Genomic DNA, 13,943 nt, shown 5'->3' on the forward strand with positions numbered 1-13,943 from the left:
GGACTTATACTTCGATGTTCGGATTTTTTGCAGTCAGCTGCCCGCTCAGGGCCACAGGACTCGGAGCGCAAACATCGGCTCTTTTCCCTGGGAAAGAAAACTCACCAGTCCAGGTTCCTGATGTCAGTTTGTATAGCTCTTTTTGGACTCTCAGGGCAGCACAAGTATGAGGTGGGGGCAGCTCCTGTCTGGGACTTATCCTTCGATGTTCGGAATTTGTGCGGTCAGCTGCCGGTTCAGGGCCACAGGACTCGGAGCGCAAACATCGGCTCTTTTCCCTGGGAAAGAAAACTCACCAGTCCAGGTTCCTGATGTCAGTTTGTAGGGCTCCCCTGGGACTCTCAGGGCAGCACAAGTATGAGGTGGGGGCAGCTCCTGTCTGGGACTTATCCTTCGATGTTCGGATTTTTTGCACTCAGCTGCCGGCTCAGGGCCACAGGACTCGGAGCGCAAACATCGGCTCTTTTCCCTGGGAAAGAAAACTCACCAGTCATGGTTCCTGATGTCAGTTTGTAGAGCTCTTTTTGGACTCTCAGGGCAGCACAAGTATGAGGTGGGGGCAGCTCCTGTCTGGGACTTATCCTTCGATGTTCGGATTTTTTGCGGTCAGCTGCCGGCTCAGGGCCACAGGACTCGGAGCGCAAACATCGGCTCTTTTCCCTGGGAAAGAAAACTCACCAGTCCAGGTTCCTGATGTCAGTTTGTAGAGCTCTTTTTGGACTCTCAGGGCAGCACAAGTATGAGGTGGGGGCAGCTCCTGTCTGGGACTTATCCTTCGATGTTCGGATTTTTTCCACTCAGCTGCCGGCTCAGGGCCACAGGACTCGGAGCGCAAACATCGGCTCTTTTCCCTGGGAAAGAAAACTCACCAGTCCAGGTTCCTGATGTCAGTTTGTAGGGCTCCCCTGGGACTCTCAGGGCAGCACAAGTATGAGGTGGGGGCAGCTCCTGTCTGGGACTTATCCTTCGATGTTCCGATTTTTTGCAGTCAGCTGCCCGCTCAGGGCCACAGGACTCGGAGCGCAAACATCGGCTCTTTTCCCTGGGAAAAAAAACTCACCAGTCCAGGTCCTGATGTCAGTTTGTAGAGCTCTTTTTGGACTGTCAGGGCAGCACAAGTATGAGGTGGGGGCAGCTCCTGTCTGGGACTTATCCTTCGATGTTCGGATTTTTTGCACTCAGCTGCCGGCTCAGGGCCACAGGACTCGGAGCGCAAACATCGGCTCTTTTCCCTGGGAAAGAAAACTCACCAGTCCAGGTTCCTGATGTCAGTTTGTAGGGCTCCCCTGGGACTGTCAGGGCAGCACAAGTATGAGGTGGGGGCAGATCCTGTCTGGGACTTATACTTCGATGTTCGGATTTTTTGCAGTCAGCTGCCCGCTCAGGGCCACAGGACTCGGAGCGCAAACATCGGCTCTTTTCCCTGGGAAAGAAAACTCACCAGTCCAGGTTCCTGATGTCAGTTTGTAGGGCTCCCCTGGGACTCTCAGGGCAGCACAAGTATGAGGTGGGGGCAGCTCCTGTCTGGGACTTATCCTTCGATATTCCGATTTTTTGCAGTCAGCTGCCCGCTCAGGGCCACAGGACTCGGAGCGCAAACATCGGCTCTTTTCCCTGGGAAAAAAAACTCACCAGTCCAGGTCCTGATGTCAGTTTGTAGAGCTCTTTTTGGACTGTCAGGGCAGCACAAGTATGAGGTGGGGGCAGATCCTGTCTGGGACTTATCCTTCGATGTTCGGATTTTTTGCACTCAGCTGCCCGCTCAGGGCCACAGGACTCGGAGCGCAAACATCGGCTCTTTTCCCTGGGAAAGAAAACTCACCAGTCCAGGTTCCTGATGTCAGTTTGTAGAGCTCTTTTTGGACTCTCAGAGCAGCACAAGTATGAGGCGGGGGCAGCTCCTGTCTGGGACTTATCCTTCGATGTTCCGATTTTTGCAGTCAGCTGACGGCTCAGGGCCACAGGACTCGGAGCGCAAACATCGGCTCTTTTCCCTGGGAAAGAAAACTCACCAGTCCAGGTTCCTGATGTCAGTTTGTAGGGCTCCCCTGGGACTGTCAGGGCAGCACAAGTATGAGGTGGGGGCAGCTCCTGTCTGGGACTTATCCTTCGATGTTCGGATTTTTTGCACTCAGCTGCCCGCTCAGGGCCACAGGACTCGGAGCGCAAACATCTGCTCTTTTCCCTGGGAAAGAAAACTCACCAGTCCAGGTTCCTGATGTCAGTTTGTAGAGCTCTTTTTGGACTCTCAGGGCAGCACAAGTATGAGGTGGGGGCAGCTCCTGTCTGGGACTTATCCTTCGATGTTCGGATTTTTTGCACTCAGCTGCCGGCTCAGGGCCACAGGACTCGGAGCGCAAACATCGGCTCTTTTCCCTGGGAAAGAAAACTCACCAGTCCAGGTTCCTGATGTCAGTTTGTAGGGCTCCCCTGGGACTGTCAGGGCAGCAAATGTATGAGGTGGGGGCAGATCCTGTCTGGGACTTATCCTTCGATGTTCGGATTTTTTGCACTCAGCTGCCCGCTCAGGGCCACAGGACTCGGAGCGCAAACATCGGCTCTTTTCCCTGGGAAAGAAAACTCACCAGTCCAGGTTCCTGATGTCAGTTTGTAGGGCTCCCCTGGGACTCTCAGGGCAGCACAAGTATGAGGTGGGGGCAGCTCCTGTCTGGGACTTATCCTTCGATATTCCGATTTTTTGCAGTCAGCTGCCGGCTCAGGGCCACAGGACTCGGAGCGCAAACATCGGCTCTTTTCCCTAGGAAAAAAAACTCACCAGTCCAGGTCCTGATGTCAGTTTGTAGAGCTCTTTTTGGACTGTCAGGGCAGCACAAGTATGAGGTGGGGGCAGCTCCTGTCTGGGACTTATCCTTCGATGTTCGGATTTTTTGCACTCAGCTGCCCGCTCAGGGCCACAGGACTCGGAGCGCAAACATCGGCTCTTTTCCCTGGGAAAGAAAACTCACCAGTCCAGGTTCCTGATGTCAGTTTGTAGAGCTCTTTTTGGACTCTCAGGGCAGCACAAGTATGAGGTGGGGGCAGCTCCTGTCTGGGACTTATCCTTCGATGTTCCGATTTTTTGCACTCAGCTGCCCGCTCAGGGCCACAGGAGTCGGAGCGCAAACATCGGCTCTTTTCCCTGGGAAAGAAAACTCACCAGTCCAGGTTCCTGATGTCAATTTATAGGGCTCCCCTGGGACTGTCAGGGTAGCACAAGTATGAGGTGGGGGCAGATCCTGTCTGGGACTTATCCTTCGATGTTCGGATTTTTTGCACTCAGCTGCCCGCTCAGGGCCACAGGACTCGGAGCGCAAACATCGGCTCTTTTCCCTGGGAAAGAAAACTCACCAGTCCAGGTTCCTGATGTCAGTTTTTAGGGCTCCCCTGGAACTCTCAGGGCAACACAAGTATGAGGTGGGGGCAGCTCCTGTCTGGGACTTATCCTTCGATGTTCCGATTTTTTGCAGTCAGCTGCATGCTCAGGGCCACAGGACTCGGAGCGCAAACATCGGCTCTTTTCCCTGGGAAAGAAAACTCACCAGTCCAGGTTCCTGATGTCAGTTTGTAGGGCTCCCCTGGGACTGTCAGGGCAGCACAAGTATGAGGTGGGGGCAGATCCTGTCTGGGACTTATCCTTCGATGTTCGGATTTTTGCACTCAGCTGCCCGCTCAGGGCCACAGGACTCGGAGCGCAAACATCGGCTCTATTCCCTGGGAAAGAAAACTCACCAGTCCAGGTTCCTGATGTCAGTTTGTAGGGCTCCCCTGGGACTCTCAGGGCAGCACAAGTATGAGGTGGGGGCAGCTCCTGTCTGGGACTTATCCTTCGATGTTCCGATTTTTTGCAGTTAGCTGCCGGCTCATGGCCACAGGACTCGGAACGCAAACATCGGCTCTTTTCCCTGGGAAAGAAAACTCACCAGTCCAGGTTCCTGATGTCAGTTTGTAGGGCTCCCCTGGGACTCTCAGGGCAGCACAAGTATGAGGTGGGGGCAGCTCCTGTCTGGGACTTATCCTTCGATGTTCGGATTTTTTGCACTCAGCTGCCCGCTCAGGGCCACAGGACTCGGAGCGCAAACATCGGCTCTTTTCCCTGGGAAAAAAAACTCACCAGTCCAGGTCCTGATGTCAGTTTGTAGAGCTCTTTTAGGACTCTCAGAGCAGCACAAGTATGAGGTGGGGGCAGCTCCTGTCTGGGACTTATCCTTCGATGTTCCGATTTTTTGCAGTCAGCTGCCGGCTCAGGGCCACAGGACTCGGAGCGAAAACATCGGCTCTTTTCCCTGGGAAAAAAAACTCACCAGTCCAGGTTCCTGATGTCAGTTTGTAGGGCTCCCCTGGAACTGTCAGGGTAGCACAAGTATGAGGTGGGGGCAGCTCCTGTCTGGGACTTATCCTTCGATGTTCGGATTTTTTGCACTCAGCTGCCCGCTCAGGGCCACTGGACTCGGAGCGCAAACATCGGCTCTTTTCCCTGGGAAAGAAAACTCACCAGTCCAGGTTCCTGATGTCATTTTGTAGAGCTCTTTCTGGACTCTCAGGGCAGCACAAGTATGAGGTGGGGGCAGCTCCTGTCTGGGACTTATCCTTCGATGTTCGGATTTTTTGCACTCAGCTGCCCGCTCAGGGCCACAGGACTCGGAGCGCAAACATCGGCTCTTTTCCCTGGGAAAGAAAACTCACCAGTCCAGGTCCTGATGTCAGTTTGTAGAGCTCTTTTTGGACTGTCAGGGCAGCACAAGTATGAGGTGGGGGCAGATCCTGTCTGGGACTTATCCTTCGATGTTCGGATTTTTTGCACTCAGCTGCCCGCTCAGGGCCACAGGACTCGGAGCGCAAACATCGGCTCTTTTCCCTGGGAAAGAAAACTCACCAGTCCAGGTTCCTGATGTCAGTTTGTAGGGCTCCCCTGGGACTCTCAGGGCAGCACAAGTATGAGGTGGGGGCAGCTCCTGTCTGGGACTTATCCTTCGATGTTCCGATTTTTTGCAGTTAGCTGCCGGCTCATGGCCACAGGACTCGGAACGCAAACATCGGCTCTTTTCCCTGGGAAAGAAAACTCACCAGTCCAGGTTCCTGATGTCAGTTTGTAGGGCTCCCCTGGGACTCTCAGGGCAGCACAAGTATGAGGTGGGGGCAGCTCCTGTCTGGGACTTATCCTTCGATGTTCCGATTTTTTGCAGTCAGCTGCCCGCTCAGGGCCACAGGACTCGGAGCGCAAACATCGGCTCTTTTCCCTGGGAAAAAAAACTCACCAGTCCAGGTCCTGATGTCAGTTTGTAGAGCTCTTTTAGGACTCTCAGAGCAGCACAAGTATGAGGTGGGGGCAGCTCCTGTCTGGGACTTATCCTTCGATGTTCCGATTTTTTGCAGTCAGCTGCCGGCTCAGGGCCACAGGACTCGGAGCGAAAACATCGGCTCTTTTCCCTGGGAAAAAAAACTCACCAGTCCAGGTTCCTGATGTCAGTTTGTAGGGCTCCCCTGGAACTGTCAGGGTAGCACAAGTATGAGGTGGGGGCAGCTCCTGTCTGGGACTTATCCTTCGATGTTCGGATTTTTTGCACTCAGCTGCCCGCTCAGGGCCACAGGACTCGGAGCGCAAACATCGGCTCTTTTCCCTGGGAAAGAAAACTCACCAGTCCAGGTTCCTGATGTCATTTTGTAGAGCTCTTTCTGGACTCTCAGGGCAGCACAAGTATGAGGTGGGGGCAGCTCCTGTCTGGGACTTATCCTTCGATGTTCGGATTTTTTGCACTCAGCTGCCCGCTCAGGGCCACAGGACTCGGAGCGCAAACATCGGCTCTTTTCCCTGGGAAAGAAAACTCACCAGTCCAGGTCCTGATGTCAGTTTGTAGAGCTCTTTTTGGACTGTCAGGGCAGCACAAGTATGAGGTGGGGGCAGATCCTGTCTGGGACTTATCCTTCGATGTTCCGATTTTTTGCACTCAGCTGCCCGCTCAGGGCCACAGGACTCGGAGCGCAAACATCGGCTCTTTTCCCTGGGAAAGAAAACTCACCAGTCCAGGTTCCTGATGTCAGTTTGTAGAGCTCTTTTTGGACTCTCAGAGCAGCACAAGTATGAGGCAGGGGCAGCTCCTGTCTGGGACTTATCCTTCGATGTTCCGATTTTTTGCAGTCAGCTGCCGGCTCAGGGCCACAGGACTCGGAGCGCAAACATCGGCTCTTTTCCCGGGGAAAGAAAACTCACCAGTCCAGGTTCCTGATGTCAGTTTGTAGGGCTCCCCTGGGACTGTCAGGGCAGCACAAGTATGAGGTGGGGGCAGCTCCTGTCTGGGACTTATCCTTCGATGTTCGGATTTTTTGCAGTCAGCTGCCCGCTCAGGGCCACAGGACTCGGAGCGCAAACATCGGCTCTTTTCCCTGGGAAAGAAAACTCACCAGTCCAGGTTCCTGATGTCAGTTTGTAGAGCTCTTTTTGGACTCTCAGGGCAGCACAAGTATGAGGTGGGGGCAGCTCCTGTCTGGGACTTATCCTTCGATGTTCGGAATTTGTGCGGTCATCTGCCGGTTCAGGGCCACAGGACTCCAAGCACAAACATCGGCTCTTTTCCCTGGGAAAGAAAACTCACCAGTCCAGGTCCTGATGTCAGTTTGTAGGGCTCCCCTGGGACTCTCAGGGCAGCAAAAGTATGAGGTGGGGGCAGCTCCTGTCTGGGACTTATCCTTCGATGTTCGGATTTTTTGCACTCAGCTGCCGGCTCAGGGCCACAGGACTCGGAGCGCAAACATCGGCTCTTTTCCCTGGGAAAGAAAACTCACCAGTCCAGGTTCCTGATGTCAGTTTGTAGAGCTCTTTTTGGACTCTCAGGGCAGCACAAGTATGAGGTGGGGGCAGCTCCTGTCTGGGACTTATCCTTCGATGTTCGGATTTTTTCCACTCAGCTGCCGGCTCAGGGCCACAGGACTCGGAGCGCAAACATCGGCTCTTTTCCCTGGGAAAGAAAACTCACCAGTCATGGTTCCTGATGTCAGTTTGTAGAGCTCTTTTTGGACTCTCAGGGCAGCACAAGTATGAGGTGGGGGCAGCTCCTGTCTGGGACTTATCCTTCGATGTTCCGATTTTTTGCACTCAGCTGCCCGCTCAGGGCCACAGGACTCGGAGCGCAAACATCGGCTCTTTTCCCTGGGAAAGAAAACTCACCAGTCCAGGTTCCTGATGTCAGTTTGTAGAGCTCTTTTTGGACTCTCAGGGCAGCACAAGTATGAGGTGGGGGCAGCTCCTGTCTGGGACTTATCCTTCGATGTTCGGATTTTTTGCACTCAGCTGCCGGCTCAGGGCCACAGGACTCGGAGCGCAAACATCGGCTCTTTTCCCTGGGAAAGAAAACTCACCAGTCCAGGTTCCTGATGTCAGTTTGTAGGGCTCCCCTGGGACTGTCAGGGCAGCAAATGTATGAGGTGGGGGCAGATCCTGTCTGGGACTTATCCTTCGATGTTCGGATTTTTTGCACTCAGCTGCCCGCTCAGGGCCACAGGACTCGGAGCGCAAACATCGGCTCTTTTCCCTGGGAAAGAAAACTCACCAGTCCAGGTTCCTGATGTCAGTTTGTAGAGCTCTTTTTGGACTCTCAGGGCAGCACAAGTATGAGGTGGGGGCAGCTCCTGTCTGGGACTTATCCTTCGATGTTCCGATTTTTTGCACTCAGCTGCCCGCTCAGGGCCACAGGAGTCGGAGCGCAAACATCGGCTCTTTTCCCTGGGAAAGAAAACTCACCAGTCCAGGTTCCTGATGTCAATTTATAGGGCTCCCCTGGGACTGTCAGGGTAGCACAAGTATGAGGTGGGGGCAGATCCTGTCTGGGACTTATCCTTCGATGTTCGGATTTTTTGCACTCAGCTGCCCGCTCAGGGCCACAGGACTCGGAGCGCAAACATCGGCTCTTTTCCCTGGGAAAGAAAACTCACCAGTCCAGGTTCCTGATGTCAGTTTTTAGGGCTCCCCTGGAACTCTCAGGGCAACACAAGTATGAGGTGGGGGCAGCTCCTGTCTGGGACTTATCCTTCGATGTTCCGATTTTTTGCAGTCAGCTGCATGCTCAGGGCCACAGGACTCGGAGCGCAAACATCGGCTCTTTTCCCTGGGAAAGAAAACTCACCAGTCCAGGTTCCTGATGTCAGTTTGTAGGGCTCCCCTGGGACTGTCAGGGCAGCACAGGTATGAGGTGGGGGCAGATCCTGTCTGGGACTTATCCTTCGATGTTCGGATTTTTGCACTCAGCTGCCCGCTCAGGGCCACAGGACTCGGAGCGCAAACATCGGCTCTATTCCCTGGGAAAGAAAACTCACCAGTCCAGGTTCCTGATGTCAGTTTGTAGGGCTCCCCTGGGACTCTCAGGGCAGCACAAGTATGAGGTGGGGGCAGCTCCTGTCTGGGACTTATCCTTCGATGTTCCGATTTTTTGCAGTTAGCTGCCGGCTCATGGCCACAGGACTAGGAACGCAAACATCGGCTCTTTTCCCTGGGAAAGAAAACTCACCAGTCCAGGTTCCTGATGTCAGTTTGTAGGGCTCCCCTGGGACTCTCAGGGCAGCACAAGTATGAGGTGGGGGCAGCTCCTGTCTGGGACTTATCCTTCGATGTTCCGATTTTTTGCAGTCAGCTGCCCGCTCAGGGCCACAGGACTCGGAGCGCAAACATCGGCTCTTTTCCCTGGGAAAAAAAACTCACCAGTCCAGGTCCTGATGTCAGTTTGTAGAGCTCTTTTAGGACTCTCAGAGCAGCACAAGTATGAGGTGGGGGCAGCTCCTGTCTGGGACTTATCCTTCGATGTTCCGATTTTTTGCAGTCAGCTGCCGGCTCAGGGCCACAGGACTCGGAGCGAAAACATCGGCTCTTTTCCCTGGGAAAAAAACCTCACCAGTCCAGGTTCCTGATGTCAGTTTGTAGGGCTCCCCTGGAACTGTCAGGGTAGCAAAAGTATGAGGTGGGGGCAGCTCCTGTCTGGGACTTATCCTTCGATGTTCGGATTTTTTGCAGTCAGCTGCCGGCTCAGGGCCACAGGACTCGGAGCGCAAACATCGGCTCTTTTCCCTGGGAAAGAAAACTCACCAGTCCAGGTCCTGATGTCAGTTTGTAGAGCTCTTTTTGGACTGTCAGGGCAGCACAAGTATGAGGTGGGGGCAGATCCTGTCTGGGACTTATCCTTCGATGTTCGGATTTTTTGCACTCAGCTGCCCGCTCAGGGCCACAGGACTCGGAGCGCAAACATCGGCTCTTTTCCCTGGGAAAGAAAACTCACCAGTCCAGGTTCCTGATGTCAGTTTGTAGAGCTCTTTTTGGACTCTCAGAGCAGCACAAGTATGAGGCGGGGGCAGCTCCTGTCTGGGACTTATCCTTCGATGTTCCGATTTTTTGCAGTCAGCTGCCGGCTCAGGGCCACAGGACTCGGAGCGCAAACATCGGCTCTTTTCCCGGGGAAAGAAAACTCACCAGTCCAGGTTCCTGATGTCAGTTTGTAGGGCTCCCCTGGGACTGTCAGGGCAGCACAAGTATGAGGTGGGGGCAGCTCCTGTCTGGGACTTATACTTCGACGTTCGGATTTTTTGCAGTCAGCTGCCCGCTCAGGGCCACAGGACTCGGAGCGCAAACATCGGCTCTTTTCCCTGGGAAAGAAAACTCACCAGTCCAGGTTCCTGATGTCAGTTTGTATAGCTCTTTTTGGACTCTCAGGGCAGCACAAGTATGAGGTGGGGGCAGCTCCTGTCTGGGACTTATCCTTCGATGTTCGGAATTTGTGCGGTCAGCTGCCGGTTCAGGGCCACAGGACTCGGAGCGCAAACATCGGCTCTTTTCCCTGGGAAAGAAAACTCACCAGTCCAGGTTCCTGATGTCAGTTTGTAGGGCTCCCCTGGGACTCTCAGGGCAGCACAAGTATGAGGTGGGGGCAGCTCCTGTCTGGGACTTATCCTTCGATGTTCGGATTTTTTGCACTCAGCTGCCGGCTCAGGGCCACAGGACTCGGAGCGCAAACATCGGCTCTTTTCCCTGGGAAAGAAAACTCACCAGTCATGGTTCCTGATGTCAGTTTGTAGAGCTCTTTTTGGACTCTCAGGGCAGCACAAGTATGAGGTGGGGGCAGCTCCTGTCTGGGACTTATCCTTCGATGTTCGGATTTTTTGCGGTCAGCTGCCGGCTCAGGGCCACAGGACTCGGAGCGCAAACATCGGCTCTTTTCCCTGGGAAAGAAAACTCACCAGTCCAGGTTCCTGATGTCAGTTTGTAGAGCTCTTTTTGGACTCTCAGGGCAGCACAAGTATGAGGTGGGGGCAGCTCCTGTCTGGGACTTATCCTTCGATGTTCGGATTTTTTCCACTCAGCTGCCGGCTCAGGGCCACAGGACTCGGAGCGCAAACATCGGCTCTTTTCCCTGGGAAAGAAAACTCACCAGTCCAGGTTCCTGATGTCAGTTTGTAGGGCTCCCCTGGGACTCTCAGGGCAGCACAAGTATGAGGTGGGGGCAGCTCCTGTCTGGGACTTATCCTTCGATGTTCCGATTTTTTGCAGTCAGCTGCCCGCTCAGGGCCACAGGACTCGGAGCGCAAACATCGTCTCTTTTCCCTGGGAAAAAAAACTCACCAGTCCAGGTCCTGATGTCAGTTTGTAGAGCTCTTTTTGGACTGTCAGGGCAGCACAAGTATGAGGTGGGGGCAGCTCCTGTCTGGGACTTATCCTTCGATGTTCGGATTTTTTGCACTCAGCGGCCGGCTCAGGGCCACAGGACTCGGAGCGCAAACATCGGCTCTTTTCCCTGGGAAAGAAAACTCACCAGTCCAGGTTCCTGATGTCAGTTTGTAGGGCTCCCCTGGGACTCTCAGGGCAGCACAAGTATGAGGTGGGGGCAGCTCCTGTCTGGGACTTATACTTCGATGTTCGGATTTTTTGCAGTCAGCTGCCCGCTCAGGGCCACAGGACTCGGAGCGCAAACATCGGCTCTTTTCCCTGGGAAAGAAAACTCACCAGTCCAGGTTCCTGATGTCAGTTTGTATAGCTCTTTTTGGACTCTCAGGGCAGCACAAGTATGAGGTGGGGGCAGCTCCTGTCTGGGACTTATCCTTCGATGTTCGGAATTTGTGCGGTCAGCTGCCGGTTCAGGGCCACAGGACTCGGAGCGCAAACATCGGCTCTTTTCCCTGGGAAAGAAAACTCACCAGTCCAGGTTCCTGATGTCAGTTTGTAGGGCTCCCCTGGGACTCTCAGGGCAGCACAAGTATGAGGTGGGGGCAGCTCCTGTCTGGGACTTATCCTTCGATGTTCGGATTTTTTGCACTCAGCTGCCGGCTCAGGGCCACAGGACTTGGAGCGCAAACATCGGCTCTTTTCCTTGGGAAAGAAAACTAACCAGTCATGGTTCCTGATGTCAGTTTGTAGAACTCTTTTTGGACTGTCAGGGCAGCACAAGTATGAGGTGGGGGCAGCTCCTGTCTGGGACTTATCCTTCGATGTTCGGATTTTTTGCACTCAGCTGCCGGCTCAGGGCCACAGGACTCGGAGCGCAAACATCGGCTCTTTTCCCTGTGAAAGAAAACTCACCAGTCCAGGTTCCTGATGTCAGTTTGTAGAGCTCTTTTTGGACTCTCAGGGCAGCACAAGTATGAGGTGGGGGCAGCTCCTGTCTGGGACTTATCCTTCGATGTTCCGATTTTTTGCACTCAGCTGCCGGCTCAGGGCCACAGGACTCGGAGCGCAAACATCGGCTCTTTTCCCTGGGAAAGAAAACTCACCAGTCCAGGTTCCTGATGTCAGTTTGTAGGGCTCCCCTGGGACTGTCAGGGCAGCAAAAGTATGAGGTGGGGGCAGATCCTGTCTGGGACTTATCCTTCGATGTTCGGATTTTTTGCACTCAGCTGCCCGCTCAGGGCCACAGGACTCGGAGCGCAAACATCGGCTCTTTTCCCTGGGAAAGAAAACTCACCAGTCCAGGTTCCTGATGTCAGTTTGTAGGGCTCCCCTGGGACTCTCAGGGCAGCACAAATATGAGGTGGGGGCAGCTCCTGTCTGGGACTTATCCTTCGATGTTCCGATTTTTTGCAGTCAGCTGCCCGCTCAGGGCCACAGGACTCGGAGCGCAAACATCGGCTCTTTTCCCTGGGAAAAAAAACTCACCAGTCCAGGTCCTGATGTCAGTTTGTAGAGCTCTTTTTGGACTGTCAGGGCAGCACAAGTATGAGGTGGGGGCAGCTCCTGTCTGGGACTTATCCTTCGATGTTCGGATTTTTTGCACTCAGCTGCCCGCTCAGGGCCACAGGACTCGGAGCGCAAACATCGGCTCTTTTCCCTGGGAAAGAAAACTCACCAGTCCAGGTTCCTGATGTCAGTTTGTAGAGCTCTTTTTGGACTCTCAGGGCAGCACAAGTATGAGGTGGGGGCAGCTCCTGTCTGGGACTTATCCTTCGATGTTCCGATTTTTTGCACTCAGCTGCCCGCTCAGGGCCACAGGAGTCGGAGCGCAAACATCGGCTCTTTTCCCTGGGAAAGAAAACTCACCAGTCCAGGTTCCTGATGTCAGTTTGTAGGCCTCCCCTGGGACTGTCAGGGTAGCACAAGTATGAGGTGGGGGCAGATCCTGTCTGGGACTTATCCTTCGATGTTCGGATTTTTTGCACTCAGCTGCCCGCTCAGGGCCACAGGACTCGGAGCGCAAACATCGGCTCTTTTCCCTGGGAAAGAAAACTCACCAGTCCAGGTTCCTGATGTCAGTTTGTAGAGCTCTTTTTGGACTCTCAGGGCAGCACAAGTATGAGGTGGGGGCAGCTCCTGTCTGGGACTTATCCTTCGATGTTCGGATTTTTTGCACTCAGCTGCCGGCTCAGGGCCACAGGACTCGGAGCGCAAACATCGGCTCTTTTCCCTGGGAAAGAAAACTCACCAGTCCAGGTTCCTGATGTCAGTTTGTAGAGCTCTTTTTGGACTCTCAGGGCAGCACAAGTATGAGGTGGGGGCAGCTCCTGTCTGGGACTTATCCTTCGATGTTCCGATTTTTTGCAGTCAGCTGCATGCTCAGGGCCACAGGACTCGGAGCGCAAACATCGGCTCTTTTCCCTGGGAAAGAAAACTCACCAGTCCAGGTTCCTGATGTCAGTTTGTAGGGCTCCCCTGGAACTCTCAGGGCAACACAAGTATGAGGTGGGGGCAGCTCCTGTCTGGGACTTATACTTCGATGTTCGGATTTTTTGCAGTCAGCTGCCCGCTCAGGGCCACAGGACTCGGAGCGCAAACATCGGCTCTTTTCCCTGGGAAAGAAAACTCACCAGTCCAGGTTCCTGATGTCAGTTTGTAGGGCTCCCCTGGAACTCTCAGGGTAGCACAAGTATGAGGAGGGGGCAGATCCTGTCTGGGACTTATCCTTCGATGTTCGGACTTTTTGCACTCAACTGCCCGCTCAGGGCCACAGGACTCGGAGCGCAAACATCGGCCCTTTTCCCTGGGAAAGAAAACTCACCAGTCCAGGTTCCTGATGTCAGTTTGTAGGGCTCCCCTGGAACTCTCAGGGCAACACAAGTATGAGGTGGGGGCAGCTCCTGTCTGGGACTTATCCTTCGATGTTCGGATTTTGTGCGGGCAGCTGCCGGCTCAGGGCCACAGGACTCGGAGCGAAAACATCGGCTCTTTTCCCTGGGAAAAAAAACTCACCAGTCCAGGTTCCTGATGTCAGTTTGTAGAGCTCTTTTTGGACTCTCAGGGCAGCACAAGTATGAGGTGGGGGCAGCTTCTGTCTGGGACTTATCCTTCGATGTTCGGATTTTTTGCACTCAGCTGCCCGCTCAGGGCCACAGGACTCGGAGCGCAAACATCGGCTCTTTTCCCTGGGAAAGAAAACTCACCAGTCCAGGTTCCTGATGTCAGTTTGTAGGGCTCCCCTGGGACTGTCAGGGCAGCACAAGTATGAGGTGGGGGCAGCTCCTGTCTGGGACTTATCCTTCGA

The sequence above is a fragment of the Taeniopygia guttata genome, chromosome 5 (assembly GCF_048771995.1).
Source record: "Taeniopygia guttata chromosome 5, bTaeGut7.mat, whole genome shotgun sequence".
NCBI classification, from domain to species: domain Eukaryota; kingdom Metazoa; phylum Chordata; class Aves; order Passeriformes; family Estrildidae; genus Taeniopygia; species Taeniopygia guttata.